Source organism: Nicotiana tabacum, chromosome 7 (assembly GCF_000715075.1).
Source record: "Nicotiana tabacum cultivar K326 chromosome 7, ASM71507v2, whole genome shotgun sequence".
Lineage (NCBI taxonomy): Eukaryota > Viridiplantae > Streptophyta > Magnoliopsida > Solanales > Solanaceae > Nicotiana > Nicotiana tabacum.
In genome coordinates, this window is record NC_134086.1 from 61,614,056 (window position 1) to 61,627,486 (window position 13,431).

Below are 13,431 nucleotides of genomic sequence, written 5' to 3' on the forward strand. Positions count from 1 at the left end.
TTATCTTTCCTATTTGTCTGTCGTGTACTCGCTTAATTGTTAAAAAGGCATTTTATGAAGTTTAAACTGAACTCAGTGACTTTACACATCTTTACTGCTTTACTATTTTTTACTAGCTTTACTTACTGTTTCCTTATTGCCTATAATGTGTCTTACGTGATTTCTGTCTCTCAGTCTTTATTTATGATTATTTCTTACTGAGTTGGAGTACTCACTTTACTCCTTGCACCCCATGTGCAAATTCAGGCGCATCAGGCCCCGTTAGAGAGTGTTGATCTTCCCAGCTCAGGTGGATTCAAAGATTCTCTAGGTAGCTGTCGACGTTCGCAACCTAGAGCTTCTTACCTTATCTTATCTTTTCTCTGTTTTAGATTTGTATTAGACTATGTAGATTTTTTTTCTTGTCTATATCCGGATTGTAGATGCTCATGACTGGTGACACCCTGGTATCGGGCTTTGTTGGGTTTATTTTCCGCAAATTGTACTGTCCACTGCTTATTTTGGGATTTTATCATTTTTAAGACTTAATACTTATTATTTTTAATTGCTTAAAAATTGAAATGGGAATATGTCAGCAGGCCTTATCTTTATGAGAGGCACCATCATGACCGAGTGTGGGTTTAGGGTCATGACAAGTTGGCATCAGAGCCTAGGTTACATAGGTCTCACGAGTCATGAGCAGATTTAGTAGAGTCTCGCGGATCGGTACGGAAACGTCTGTATTTATCCTCGATAGGCTACTGAACCTTTAGGAAAACTTCATATTCTTGAAATTCTTATCGTGTGAATTTGTTAATCCGAGTACTAAACTTTTGTTATTCCATTCTATCACAGATAGTGAGGACACGCACACCGGTCAGGATGGACGACCACCAGTACCACTAGTTGTGGCCACTAGAGGCCGAGGACGCAGTCGTGGTCACGGTAGGGGTAGGGGTGTGGCCCACATAGTATCTAGGGCAGCACCTGTAGATCCACCTGCCGCCCCAATTCTAGATTAGGTCCCAGCTGTAGACGCTCCAACAGCACCAGCTCAGGCACCAGTTGTGCACATTGTGATTTCGGGTCTTTAGGAGGCCTTCGCTCAAATTCTATCAGTTTACAATGGCCTAGCTGAGGCAGTATCAGTTACTACAGCTGTAGCTACTTCTCATGCCAGGGGAGGCACTCAGACTCCCGCCGCTCGCACACCTGAGTAGGTCGTGCAGGGACTTCAGACACCGGGGGCACATCCAGTCCAGCCAGTTGCAGCTGCTAAGGACTATGTAGTTCCTGCCATGCTAGAGGACGAGCAACATAGGTTGGAGAGGTTTGGTAGACTTCAGCCTCTGACTTTTAGTGGTTCAGAGGGTGAGGATGCCCCGGGTTTCTTGGATAAGTGTCAGATGATGCTTTGTACAGCAGGTATTCTGGAGACCAGCGGGGTCGCTTTCACTACTTATCCATTTTTTGGAGCTGCCTTCACTTGGAGGGAGGCTTTTGAGAGACGTAGGCCTATTGGTGCAGCACCCCTTACCTGGAAGCAGTTCTCCGTTCTCTTTCTGGACAAGTATGTGTCGCAGTCTCGTAGAGAGGAGCTGCGCAGGCAGTTTGAGTGGTTGCGTTAGGGGGAGATGACTGTGACACAGTATGAGATGAGGTTCTCAAACTTAGCTTGTCATGCTATTTGGTTGGTTCCAATAGATAGAGAGAGGATTAGGAGGTTTGTTGATGGCCTCACTTATCAGCTTCGTATTCTTATAACCAAGGAGAGGGTGACTGGTGCGTCTTTTGAGGAAGTTGTAGACATTGCTCATTAGATTGAGTAAGTTCATTGCTAGGATTGAGAGGAGAGGGAGGCCAAGAGGCCTCGAGGATCTGGTAGTTATGGCGGTGCTTTTTTGAGACGTTAGTTTCAGAACGGTAGAGGCCGTCCATTCAGGCATGCTCAGCCAGCTCACCCAGGTTATTGTGGGGCATCATTGGGTAATGGTTCTCACAGTTCTCATTAGGGCCAGTCATCACTTAGTGCCTTTCTAGCTCAGAGTTCATCCCGTGCTCCATCAGTTCAGGGCTCTACAATGTCAGGTTCATTATTTAGTCATTTCGGTGCTAGGGGTTCCCTTTAGTCCCCTTCTCCAGCACACGAGAGTTGCTATGAGTGTGGAGAGATGGGTCATATGTGGAGGCAGTGTCCTCATCATCTTGTGGGTCCATCTCAGTAGAGGGGTAAACCATCGGCTTCAACGCCAGTCACTTCATCGTCACCCACCTAGCCAGCTAGGGATGGAGGTCAGATAATTAGAGGCCATCCTAGAGGGGGAGGCTGATCAAGTGGCGGTCAGGCCCATTTCTATGCACTTCTAGCTAGACCTGATGTTGTTGCTTCCGATGTTGTTATTACAGATATTGTTTCAGTCTACCACAGAGATGCCTCTATATTATTTGATCCCGGTTCCACCTTTTCTTATGTGTTATCATACTTTGCTCGTTATTTGGATATGCCCCGTGAGTCTCTTGTTTCACCCGTTCATGTATCTACTCTGGTGGGCGATACTGTTGTTGTAGACCGTGTGTACCGGTCATGTGTGGTGATTATTAGGGTCTCCATCTTTTATTATTGTGTATGGTGGATTTCGATATCATTTTGGGCATAGATTGGCTATCTCCGTGTCGCGCTATTCTAGATTGTCATGCCAAGACAGTCATATTGGCTATACCAGGTGTGCCACAGATTGAGTGTCGAGGTTTTACTAATCATGTTCCCAATAGGGTGATTTCATTCTTGAAGGCCCAGCGTATGGTTAGGAAGGGTTGTCTTTTGTATCTAGCCTTTGTGAGGGATGTCGGTGCAGAGACTTCCAGTATTGATTCTATTCCAGTTGTGAGAGATTTTCCCGATGTGTTTCCTGCAGACCTGCCGGGCATGCCACCGGATAGGGATATTGATTTTGGTATTGACCTGGTACCAGGAACTCAGCCCATCTCTATTCCACCGTATCGTATGGCACCAGCGGAGTTGAAGGAGTTAAAGGAGCAGCTTTAGGAACTCCTTGATAAGGGGTTCATTCAGCGTAGTGTGTCGCCTTGGGGTGCGTCGGTTCTATTTGTAAAGAAGAAGGATGACACTATGAGGATGTGCATTGATTATAGGCTATTGATCAAAGTAACAGTTAAGAACAAGTATCCTTTGCCTCGCATTGATGATTTATTCGACCAACTTAAGGGAGAGAGAGAATGTTCTCCAAGATTGATCTCAGTTCAAGTTATCACCAGTTGAAGATCAGGGACTTGGATATTTTTAAGACAACATTCCGGACCCAATATGGTCATTATGAGTTCTTGGTGATGTCTTTTGGGCTGACCAATGCCCCATCAACGTTTATGTATTTGATGAACAGTGTGTTCCGGCCTTATCTCAACTCATTTGTCATAGTCTTCATTGATGATATTCTGGTGCATTCGGGTAGTCAGGAGGAGCACGCGAAGCATTTGAGAGTTGTGTTGTAGAGATTGAGGGAGGAGCAGCTTTATGAAAAATTCTCCAAGTGTGAGTTTTGGCTTAGTTCAGTGGCTTTCTTGGGGCACGTGGTGTCCAGCGAGGGTATTAAGGTTGATCCAAAGAAGATAGAGGCGGTTTAGTCCAAACCATCCTCAGCCACAGAGATTCGTAGATTTCTTGGTTTGGCAGGATATTATCATCGGTTTGCTCAGGGATTGTCATCTATCGCATCGCCCTTGACCAAGTTTATTCAAAAGGGTGCTTCATTTGTGTGGTCGGATGAGTGTAAGGAGAGCTTTCAGAAGCTCAAGATAGCTTTGACTACGGCTCAAGTGTTAGTTTCGCCATCAGCATCAGGTTCATATACCGTGTATTGTGATGCTTCAAGAGGTTGTATTGGGTGTGTATTGATGCAGTAGGGTAGAGTTATTTCTTATGATTCTCGGCAGTTCAAGCCCCATTAGACGAACTACCCCGTTCATGATTTAGAGTTAGCTGCAATAGTTCACGCATTGAAGATTTGGAGGAATTACTTGTATGGTGTGTCTTGTGAGGTGTTTACTGATCAACGTAGCCTCCAGCACTTGTTCAAGTAGAAGGATCTTAATCTAAGGCAGCGGAGATAGTTGGAGTTGCTAAAGGATTATGATATTACTATATTGTACCATCCAGGAAAGGCCAATGTGGTGGCCGATGCTTTGAGCCAAAACACGGTGCGTATGGGGAGTTTGGCATATATTCCAGTTGGAGAGAGACCTCTTGTAGTTGATGTTCAGGCCTTGGCCAATCGGTTCATGAGGTTAGATATTTCGGAGCCCAGTCGGTATTGGCTTGTGTGGTTTCTCGGTCTTCCTTATATGATTGCATCAGAGAGCGCCGGTATGATGATCCGCATTTGCTTGTCCTTAAGGATAGAGTTTAGCATGATGATGCCAGAGATGTGACCATTGGTGATGATCGAGTGTTGAGGATGCAGGTCCGGATATGTGTGCTCAATATAGATGGGCTTCGAGAGTTGATTCTGGAGGAGGCCCATAGCCCGTGGTATTCCATTCATCCGAGTGCCACAAAGATGTATTAGGATTTGAGGTAGCATTGCTGGTGGAGGAGAATGACGAAAGACATTGAGGGATTTGTAGCTGGGTGTCTCAATTGTCAGCAGGTGAAATATGAGCATCAGAGATAGAGTGGCTTGCTTCAACGGATGGATATTACAGAGTGGAAGTGGGAGCGGATCACTATGGACTTTGTAGTTGGACTCCCACAGACTTTGAAGAAGTTCGATGCTATTTGGGTGATTGTGGATCGGCTGACCAAGTCCGCGCACTTCATTCTTGTGTGTACTCCCTATTCTTCAGAGCGGTTGGCAGAGATCTATATCCTGGAGATTGTTCATTTGCATGGTGTCCCAATTTCCATCATCTCAAATAGGGTTACTCAGTTTTCTTGGCAGTTTGGAGGTATGTGCAGCGAGAGTTGGGTACTCAGGTTGAGTTGAGTACAACTATTCACCCTCAGAGGGACGGGCACTCCGAGTGCACTATTAAGATATTGGAGGACATGTTGCATGCTTGGGTCATTGATTTCGGAGGGTCATGGGATCAATTTCTATCGCTTGCAGAGTTTGCTTATAACAACAGCTACCAGTCGAGTATTCAAATGGCTCCATATAGGGCATTTTATGGGTGGCGGTGTAGATCTCCAGTTTGTTGGTTCGAGCAGGGGGAGGCTAGGCTATTAGGGACAGACTTTGTGCATGATGCTTTAGAGAAGGTGAAGGTAATTTAGGAGATGCTTCATATAGTGCAGTCGAGACAAAAGAGTTATGCTGACAGGAAGGTTCGGGATGTGTCCTACATGGTTGGTGAGAAGTTTCTCTTGAAGGTTTCACCCACGAAGGGTGTTATGAGATTTGGGAAGAAGGGTAAATTGAGTCCTCGGTTTATTGGGCTTTTTGAGGTGCTTCGAAGGATTGGGAGGTGGCTTATGAGCTTTCTTTGCCACCCAGCTTGTCAAGTGTGCATCCGGTATTTTATGTATCTATGCTCCAAAAGTATATTGGGGATCTGTCTCATGTTCTGGATTTCAGCACGGTTCAGTTGGATGGTGATTTGACTTATGATGTGGAGCCAACAACTATTTCGGAGCGTCAGGTTTGGAAGTTGAGATCAAAGGATATAGCTTCAGGGAAAGTGCATTGGAGAGGTCGGCCCATAGAGGAGGCTACTTGGGAGACCGAGCAGGAGATGCGAAGCAGATATTCTCACATGTTTAAGGCTTCAGGTATGTTTCTTGACTCGTTCAAGGACGAACGTTTGTTTAAGAGGGGGAGGATGTGATGACCTGACCAGTCGTCTCATGATTTACCACTCTGTTTCCCCCAGTAATTCTTCTTATTGCTTTGTTTATCGGTTCTATATGTGATCGGGTTGGTCGGCTCGGGTTCGGAAAGAATTTGGAAGGGTTTGAGACACTTAATCTCTTTTGAGCAAGCGTAAGTTGGAAAAGTCAACCGGATGTTGACTTATATGTTAGAGGGCTCGAATGTGAGTTCTGATGGTTCAGATAGCTTTGGGAGGTAATTTGGGACTTAGGAGCGTGATCGGAATGAGTTTTGGAGGTCCGGAGTAGATTTAGGCTTGAATTGGCAAAATTGGATATTTTGCATTTTTCGGTTGATAGGTGAGATTTTGATATGGGGGTCGAAATGAAATTCGGAGAGTTTCAGTAGTTCAGTTGTGTCATTTGGGATGTGTGTGCAAAATTTCAAGTCATTCGGACGTGGTTTGGTTGAGTTTTTTTTATCAAAAGCGTAATTTAGAAGATATTGGAATTCTTAGGCTTGAATCCGATGTGAATTTGGTGTTTTGACATTGTTTTGAGCGTTCCGAAGATTGGAACAAGTTTGAATTATGTTATGGGGTATGTTGGCATGATTGGTTGAGGTCCCGGGGGCCTCGAGTGAGTTTCGGGTGGTCAATCGGACCATTTCTTGTTGAAAATTGCAGAAAAACTGCTGAAGTGTTGCTGAGAATTTGATCTTCGCGTTCGCGAAGGGTTAGTTAAGGTGGCTGAGATTTTAGCCTTCGCGTTCGCAAGTAGGGCTCTGTGTTAGCGAAGGGCTGGGAGATTATGCATCACGTTCGCGAGAAGGGGAGCACTTTCACGTAGAGGAAGTTGGCAGTTGGGTTTCATGGTATTTTGTTCATCGCGTTCGCGAAGGGTTTGGCTGAGGAACCATAGCGTTCGCGAGGGTCAGGTTGCAATCACGTAAGAGGATTTGTGGTCAAAGTTAATTTGTGCTTCGCGAACGCAAGGCGTTGACCGCGTTCGCGAAGAAGGAATTGCGGCCTGGGAAGAATGTTTAAATAGTCATCTTGTCCGCGATTTTGGTGTTTATTTCCACCATTTTTGAGCGATTTTGGATCTTTTTGAAGAGTACTGAAGAGGGATTCAAGGGGAAACACTTGGAGGTAAGATTCATGGACTTAATACTTGATTCTAATGTGAAGTCTACCTAATTAATCATGTAATTTAAGCCTAAAATGGAAGAACTAGGACTTGTAATTGGAGACATAGAATTTGGGTTTTGAGGGGTCATTTGTGGTTGGATTTTGATACTTTTGGTATGAATGAACTCGGGGAGTGATAAGGAGTCCATTCATGTAATTTTTATCGGAATTCGAGACGTGGGCCCGGGGGTCGGGTTTGGCCAATTTCGGGATTTGTGTTGTAATTTGATTTCTTTTGAGTGGGCTTTGTTTACTTAGCATATTTTGATGGTTTTGCACTAATTTTGGTTAGATTTTGAGCATTTGGAGGCCGATTCGATGGGCAAAGGCATCGCAAGCTAGAGATTCGGACCGGGTTGAGGTGAATAATGATTGTAAATGATGTCCTGAGGGTATGAAAATCTGGATTGCACATCGTTGTGGTATATGGAGTTGACACACACGTTAGATGACGAGCGTGGGGTCGTGCAATGTTGGGGATTGTGACTTAGTCCGTACCAAATGACTATTTTACCATGTATTTGACTGAAAACTATTTGTTATCATCATGATTTGAGCTGAATGCCATATTTGGGCCTCGTGCCAACTATTTGAACCCATAAGGGATTTTTACTGATATTTCCTCACTGTTTTGACTTTACATTTAAACTCAGCCATGCTATATTCTATTGTTTTCATAACTCGGCCATGATTACTCTGATTTAACACTTAAATGATATTTTAAATGATATTTTGGGCTGAGCATTATGTTTTACTGTTGCCCGAGTGGCTTGTGAGAATTTTGACTGAGTAAGGCTGAGGGCCTATGTTGTGGTGAAACACCTGATTATGATTATGAGGCCGAGGGCCGGAGATATGTACGCCACGAGGTGGCTTGTTGATATGAGGCAGAGAGCCTATGTTATTATGCCAGAAGATGGCTTGATATTGCGTTTGGGCCGTAAGGGGCCCCTCCAGGAGTCTGCACACCCCTAGTGAGCGCGGGTACCCATTGTGATGTGAGATATAGCCCGAGGGGCTAGTATTGTTTCTGAGATATTGCCCGAGGGGCAGATTTGTTGACAATGTGCCCGTGGGGCAATCCTTTATGTGTTTATCTTTCCTATTTGTCTGTCATATACTCGCTTAATTGTTAAAAATGCATTTTATGAAGTTTAAACTGAACTCAGTGACTTTACACATCTTTACTGCTTCACTATTTTTTACTAGCTTTTCTTACTGTTTCCTTATTGCCTATAATGTGTCTTACGTGATTTCTTCCTCTCAGTCTTTATTTATGATTATTACTCACGGAGTTAAAGTACTCGCTTTACTCCCTGCACCCCGTGTGCAGATTCAGGCGCATTAGGTCCCGCTAGCGAGTGTTGATTATTCCAGCTCAAGCAGATTCGAAGATTCTCTAGGTAGCTGCCGGCGTTCGCAGCCCAGAGCTTCTTCCCTTATCTTATCTTTTCTCTGTTTTAGATCTGTATTAGACTATGTAGACATTTTTTCTTGTCTATATCCGGATTGTAGATGCTCATGACTGGTGACACCCCGGTATCGGGCTGTGCTGGGTTTATTTTCCGCAAATTGTACTGTTCACTGCTTATTTTGGGATTTTATCATGTTTAATACTTAATTCTTATTATTTTTAATTGCTTAAAAATTGAAATGGGAATGTGTTGGCTGACATTGTCTTCACGAGAGGTGCCATCACGACCGGGTCTGGGTTTAGGGTCGTGACACCTTTGAATACTGATGTGAAATATATAGAGTTCCTTAGGCCATGTCATAGTGTCTTCCGGTTATGAGGATGGCGTCTTTGGACTATGACGCCTTTGGACAAAATGACGATGTTTCAGCCCATGAGATGCAAAGACATGATGCTGGGATCATATGCGAAGCGAAACAAGACAAAGCTTAGTCTTGTAAAAGATTGGGGGAGATCTTAGCTCCGGGAAAGTAGAAAATAGTGCTAGATTTCAAGTAACATCACTTTTGGTATCATGCAAGGAAAGGTAGAGCTTATCCTTATGCAATTAGGGAGGCAATGATTAGCCTCATGCAAGAAAAAGATACAGGGCTTAGTCTCATGCAATGGAAGGCAATACTTAGCCTTATGCAATTAGGGAGGGAATGCTTAGCCTCATGCAAGAAAAAGAGACAGGGCTTAGTCTCATGCAATGGAAGGCAATGCTTAGCCTTATGCAATTGGGGAGGGAATGCTTAGCCTCATGCAAGAAAAGGAGACATGGCTTAGTCTCATGCAATGAAAGGCAATGCTTAGGCGCATGCAAGAAAATGAGACAGGGTTTAGTCTCATACAATGGAAGGCAATGCTTAACCTTATGCAATTGGGGAGGCAATGCTTAGCCTTGTTCAAAAAAAGGAGATAGGGCTTAGTCTCATGTAATGGAAGGCAATGTTTAGCCTTATGCAATTAGGGAGGCAATGCTTAGCCTCATGCAAGAAAATGAGGCAGGTCTTAGTCTCATGCAATTGAAAGGCATAGCTTAGCTTTATGCCATTAGGGAGGCAATGCTTAGCCTCATGCAAAGGAAAGATAATGAGTTATAGTAGAGTATTTCTTAGCTAGAGAGGTGTTTGCGTTTGGCAACTTGATGTTTTGATTTTAGATGTGTGCGTGTATTTGCGGGTATTCCTTGTTCCTGCATCCAAAGAAAAATCGTGAGTTTTGCGGGAAGGTTGGTTCGTGCCTTCTCTTACTCTCTTTGCTCTGCTTTTGCCCTGCATCGAGATCCTTCTCAAGTTACCCTAGGTAGCATCTGGCTGTTTATAAAAAGCAAAGTTTTTGAAAAATATGCGTGCATTTTATGAATGTATTTATTTAAAAACATAGTAGTATGCAATATCAAGTGAATTAGATGAACCAATGTCTGTGACACTTTAGAGACATTGCCACTTTTTTGCATCAGAATTTTGAGGTACCTCCTTAAATTTCTGCCATAGTTTAATAATCGATTATTTGACCGTTTTGCATATGACGAAGTTGGCTGCACTTGCTCCAAAATTCAGTTTCTGATCATGGTGAAAATGAAGATTTATTAAGTTGTAACCGAACCCACAGGGCTGCCTACGTATCCCCTCTTAAACAGGAATCAGATAAAGCATAGTTTAGTTACATCAAATGAAGAAATACAAACAATCTAAACATAGTATCTCTTGACTACGTCTGAATTGATAGGCTTTGGACAAATTTCTCCATCCATTTCTGCAAGTATGAGTGCTCCACCTGTTAATACTCTATGAACCATGTAGGGACCTTGCCAATTGGGCAAAAATTTTCCTTTGGCTTCATCTTGATGCGGGGAGATTCTTTTCAGCACCAGCTACGGTGGTGTGAACTGTCTAGGTCTGACCCTTTTGTTAAAAGCTGTAGACATTCTGTTCTGATAAAGTTGACCATGGCATACCACATTCATTCTTACCGTCAATGAGAGCTAATTGTTCGTAGCAACTTCTTATCCATTTTGCATCACTGAGTTTATTTTCTTGTATGATTTTTAAAGAAGGAATTTCATCTTCGGCGGGGATTACAGCTTCAGTGCCGTAGACTAGCAAGTAGGGAGTTTCCTTGGTTGATGTGTGGAATGTGGTACGATACCCCAATAAGGCAAATGGTAATTTCTCATTCCATTGGTTGTGGTTGTCTATTATCTTTCTCAATATTTTCTTGATATTCTTGTTTGTGGCCTGTATGTTGTGGAATTCTTATGCTTGATCTTGAAGGTTTCACACATAGACTTCATTAAGTCACTATTGAGGTTGGCGGCATTGTTGGTGATGATGTATTCTGGCACCCTGAATCGGCAAACAATAAGATCCCTGACAAAATCTGCAATGACTTTCTTGGTTACAGCCTTGTAAGATGCAGCCTCAACCCATTTTGTGAAGTAGTCTATGGCCACTAAAATGAATCTATGCCCGTTTGAAGCGGCGGGTTTGATCGGACCGATGACATATATTCCCCAATCGGCAAAAGGCCAAGATGCACGTGTTGCATTGAGTTAATTTGGTGGCACCCGTATCATATCTACATGTATTTAGCACTGATGACACTTTTGGACATACCTGATGCAGTCTGTTTCCATAGTCATCCAAAAGTATTCCGCTCTTAATATCTTTTTGGCTTGAACAAAATCATTCATGTGTGGTCCGCAGGTTCCGGCATGTATTTCTTCGAGCAGTTTGGAAGCCTCCTTGGCGTCAACACACCGTAACAATCCTAGGTCAGGAGTACTTATGTATAGAATCCCTCCACTTTGGAAGAAATGGTTGGATAATCTTCGGAGTGTAAATTTCTAAGAATGATATGCATGCTCCGGGTACTCTCCTTTTTCTATGTATTCCTTGATATCATTGAACCACGGATTATCATCCGTTTATTCTTCAAGATAAGCGCAATAAGTCGGCCGATTATGGATCCTTATTGGAATATGGTCGATGAAATTCTTGTCTGGGTGTTGTATCATGGAAGACATAGTGGCCAATGCATTTGCGAACTCATTCTAGATTCTCAAAACATGCTTGAACTTTATCTTTGTGAATCTCTTCGTCAATTCTTGCATAGTGATATAGATATGGTAATATTTTGGTATTCTTTGTAGCCCACTCTCCTATAACCTGATGTACCAAAAGGTCTGAATCACCAATTACCAGCAATTCATAGATATTCATGTCAATGTCCAAACTAAGCCCCAGGATGCAAGCCTTGTATTCTGCCATATTGTTGGTGCACGAAAATATGAGTTTCGTGGATACAGGATAAGGTTGGCTATCTCTAACACCAAAACAGCGCCGATATGGAAATTCGCAGCCCCATCAAAGAACATTATCCAACCGTCTTAGGTTTCAGTGATCTCTTCTCCTACAAATGAAATCTCTTTGTCGGGAAAATATGTTTTAAATGGTTTGTATTCTGCTCCTATTGGATTTTCTGGTATATGATCTGCCAATGCCTGTCCCTTGAGCTCCTTCTGAGTTACATAGACGATGTCAAATTCACTCAACAGTATCTGCCATTTTGCCAGCTTCCCTGTAGGCATGGGTTTTTGGAAAATGTATTTTAGAGGATCCATCCTTGATATGAGATATGTAGTGTAGGCACAGAAGTAGTACCTCAATTTTTGAGCTATCCACGTCAGGGAACAGCAGGTGCGTTCCAACAAAGAATACCGTGCTTCAGAGGGTGTTAACTTCTTACTCAGATAGTATATGGACTGCTTTTTATCTCCATCTCATCGTGTTGTGCCAAGACACAACCGAAAGCCCTATCTAGTACAGACAGATAGAGTAGCAGAGGTCTACGAGGTTCTGGCAGGACCAGGACTGGTGTTGTGGAAAAATATTCCTTCATTTTGTACAAAGCTTTCTGGCATTCTTCAGTCCAACTTGTTGTGGCATACTTCTTTAACATTTTGAAAATTGACTCACAGATCATGGTCGATTGTGCCATGAAGCAGCTGAAGTAATTGAGACACCCCAAGAAACTCATCACATCTTTCTTGTTCCTTGGAAGTGGCAAATCCTGGATAGCCTTGACCTTTGATGGATCCAACTCAATTCCTCAGCGGCCGATGATGAATCCTAACAACTTTCCAACAGGGACCACAAAAGCATATTTTGCGGGGTTCAGTTTCAAATTATACTTTCGAACCAGATCAAAGAAATTTATCAAGTCTGCTATGTTATATGTACCCTTCTTGGATTTGATGATGACGTCGTCCATGTTCGCTTATATCTCCTTCGCCCTCATATAAGTGTCTCCAACATTCTTTAGACAAAATGACATCATTTTATAGCAATGCACTCTCCATGGCATAATATAGGCCGTCTTTTCCGCATCTTTTTCATCCACCCAGATCTGATGATATACCAAAAGCAATCCATAAAGGATTGGAGTTCATGCTTGGCGTAGTTGTCGATCAGTATATGTATACTGGACAGCGGGAAATCATCTTTGGGACTTTCTCTATTTAAATCTCGATAGGCGATACATACTCTGACATTCCCATCCTTCTTCAGAAATGGCACGATGTTAGCCAACCAGGTTCGATATTCGACCACTCCGAGAACCTTATCTTTGATCCGTTTGGTGACTTCCTCTTTTGTTTTCAGACCCATATCTGGTTGAATTTTCTAAGCTTCTTCTTTACAGGCGGACTAGTTTATGAGCCACTATATATGTTCCCAAACTAGTCATATCATCATAAAACCATGAGAAAATATCTTTGTACTCTTTTAGGAACTGGATGTACTCTTATTTCTCTGATGGAGATAGGTGAATGCTTATGTGAGTTTTTGTGACTATTTCGGAATTTCCCAAATTCACTATCTCAGTCTCGTCCAGATTGGACTTAGGCTTGTTCTCAAAATTTTCTACTTCTCTGACAATTTCCTCAGGTATTATATCTTCTTCTTCTATTTCCTCTGAAT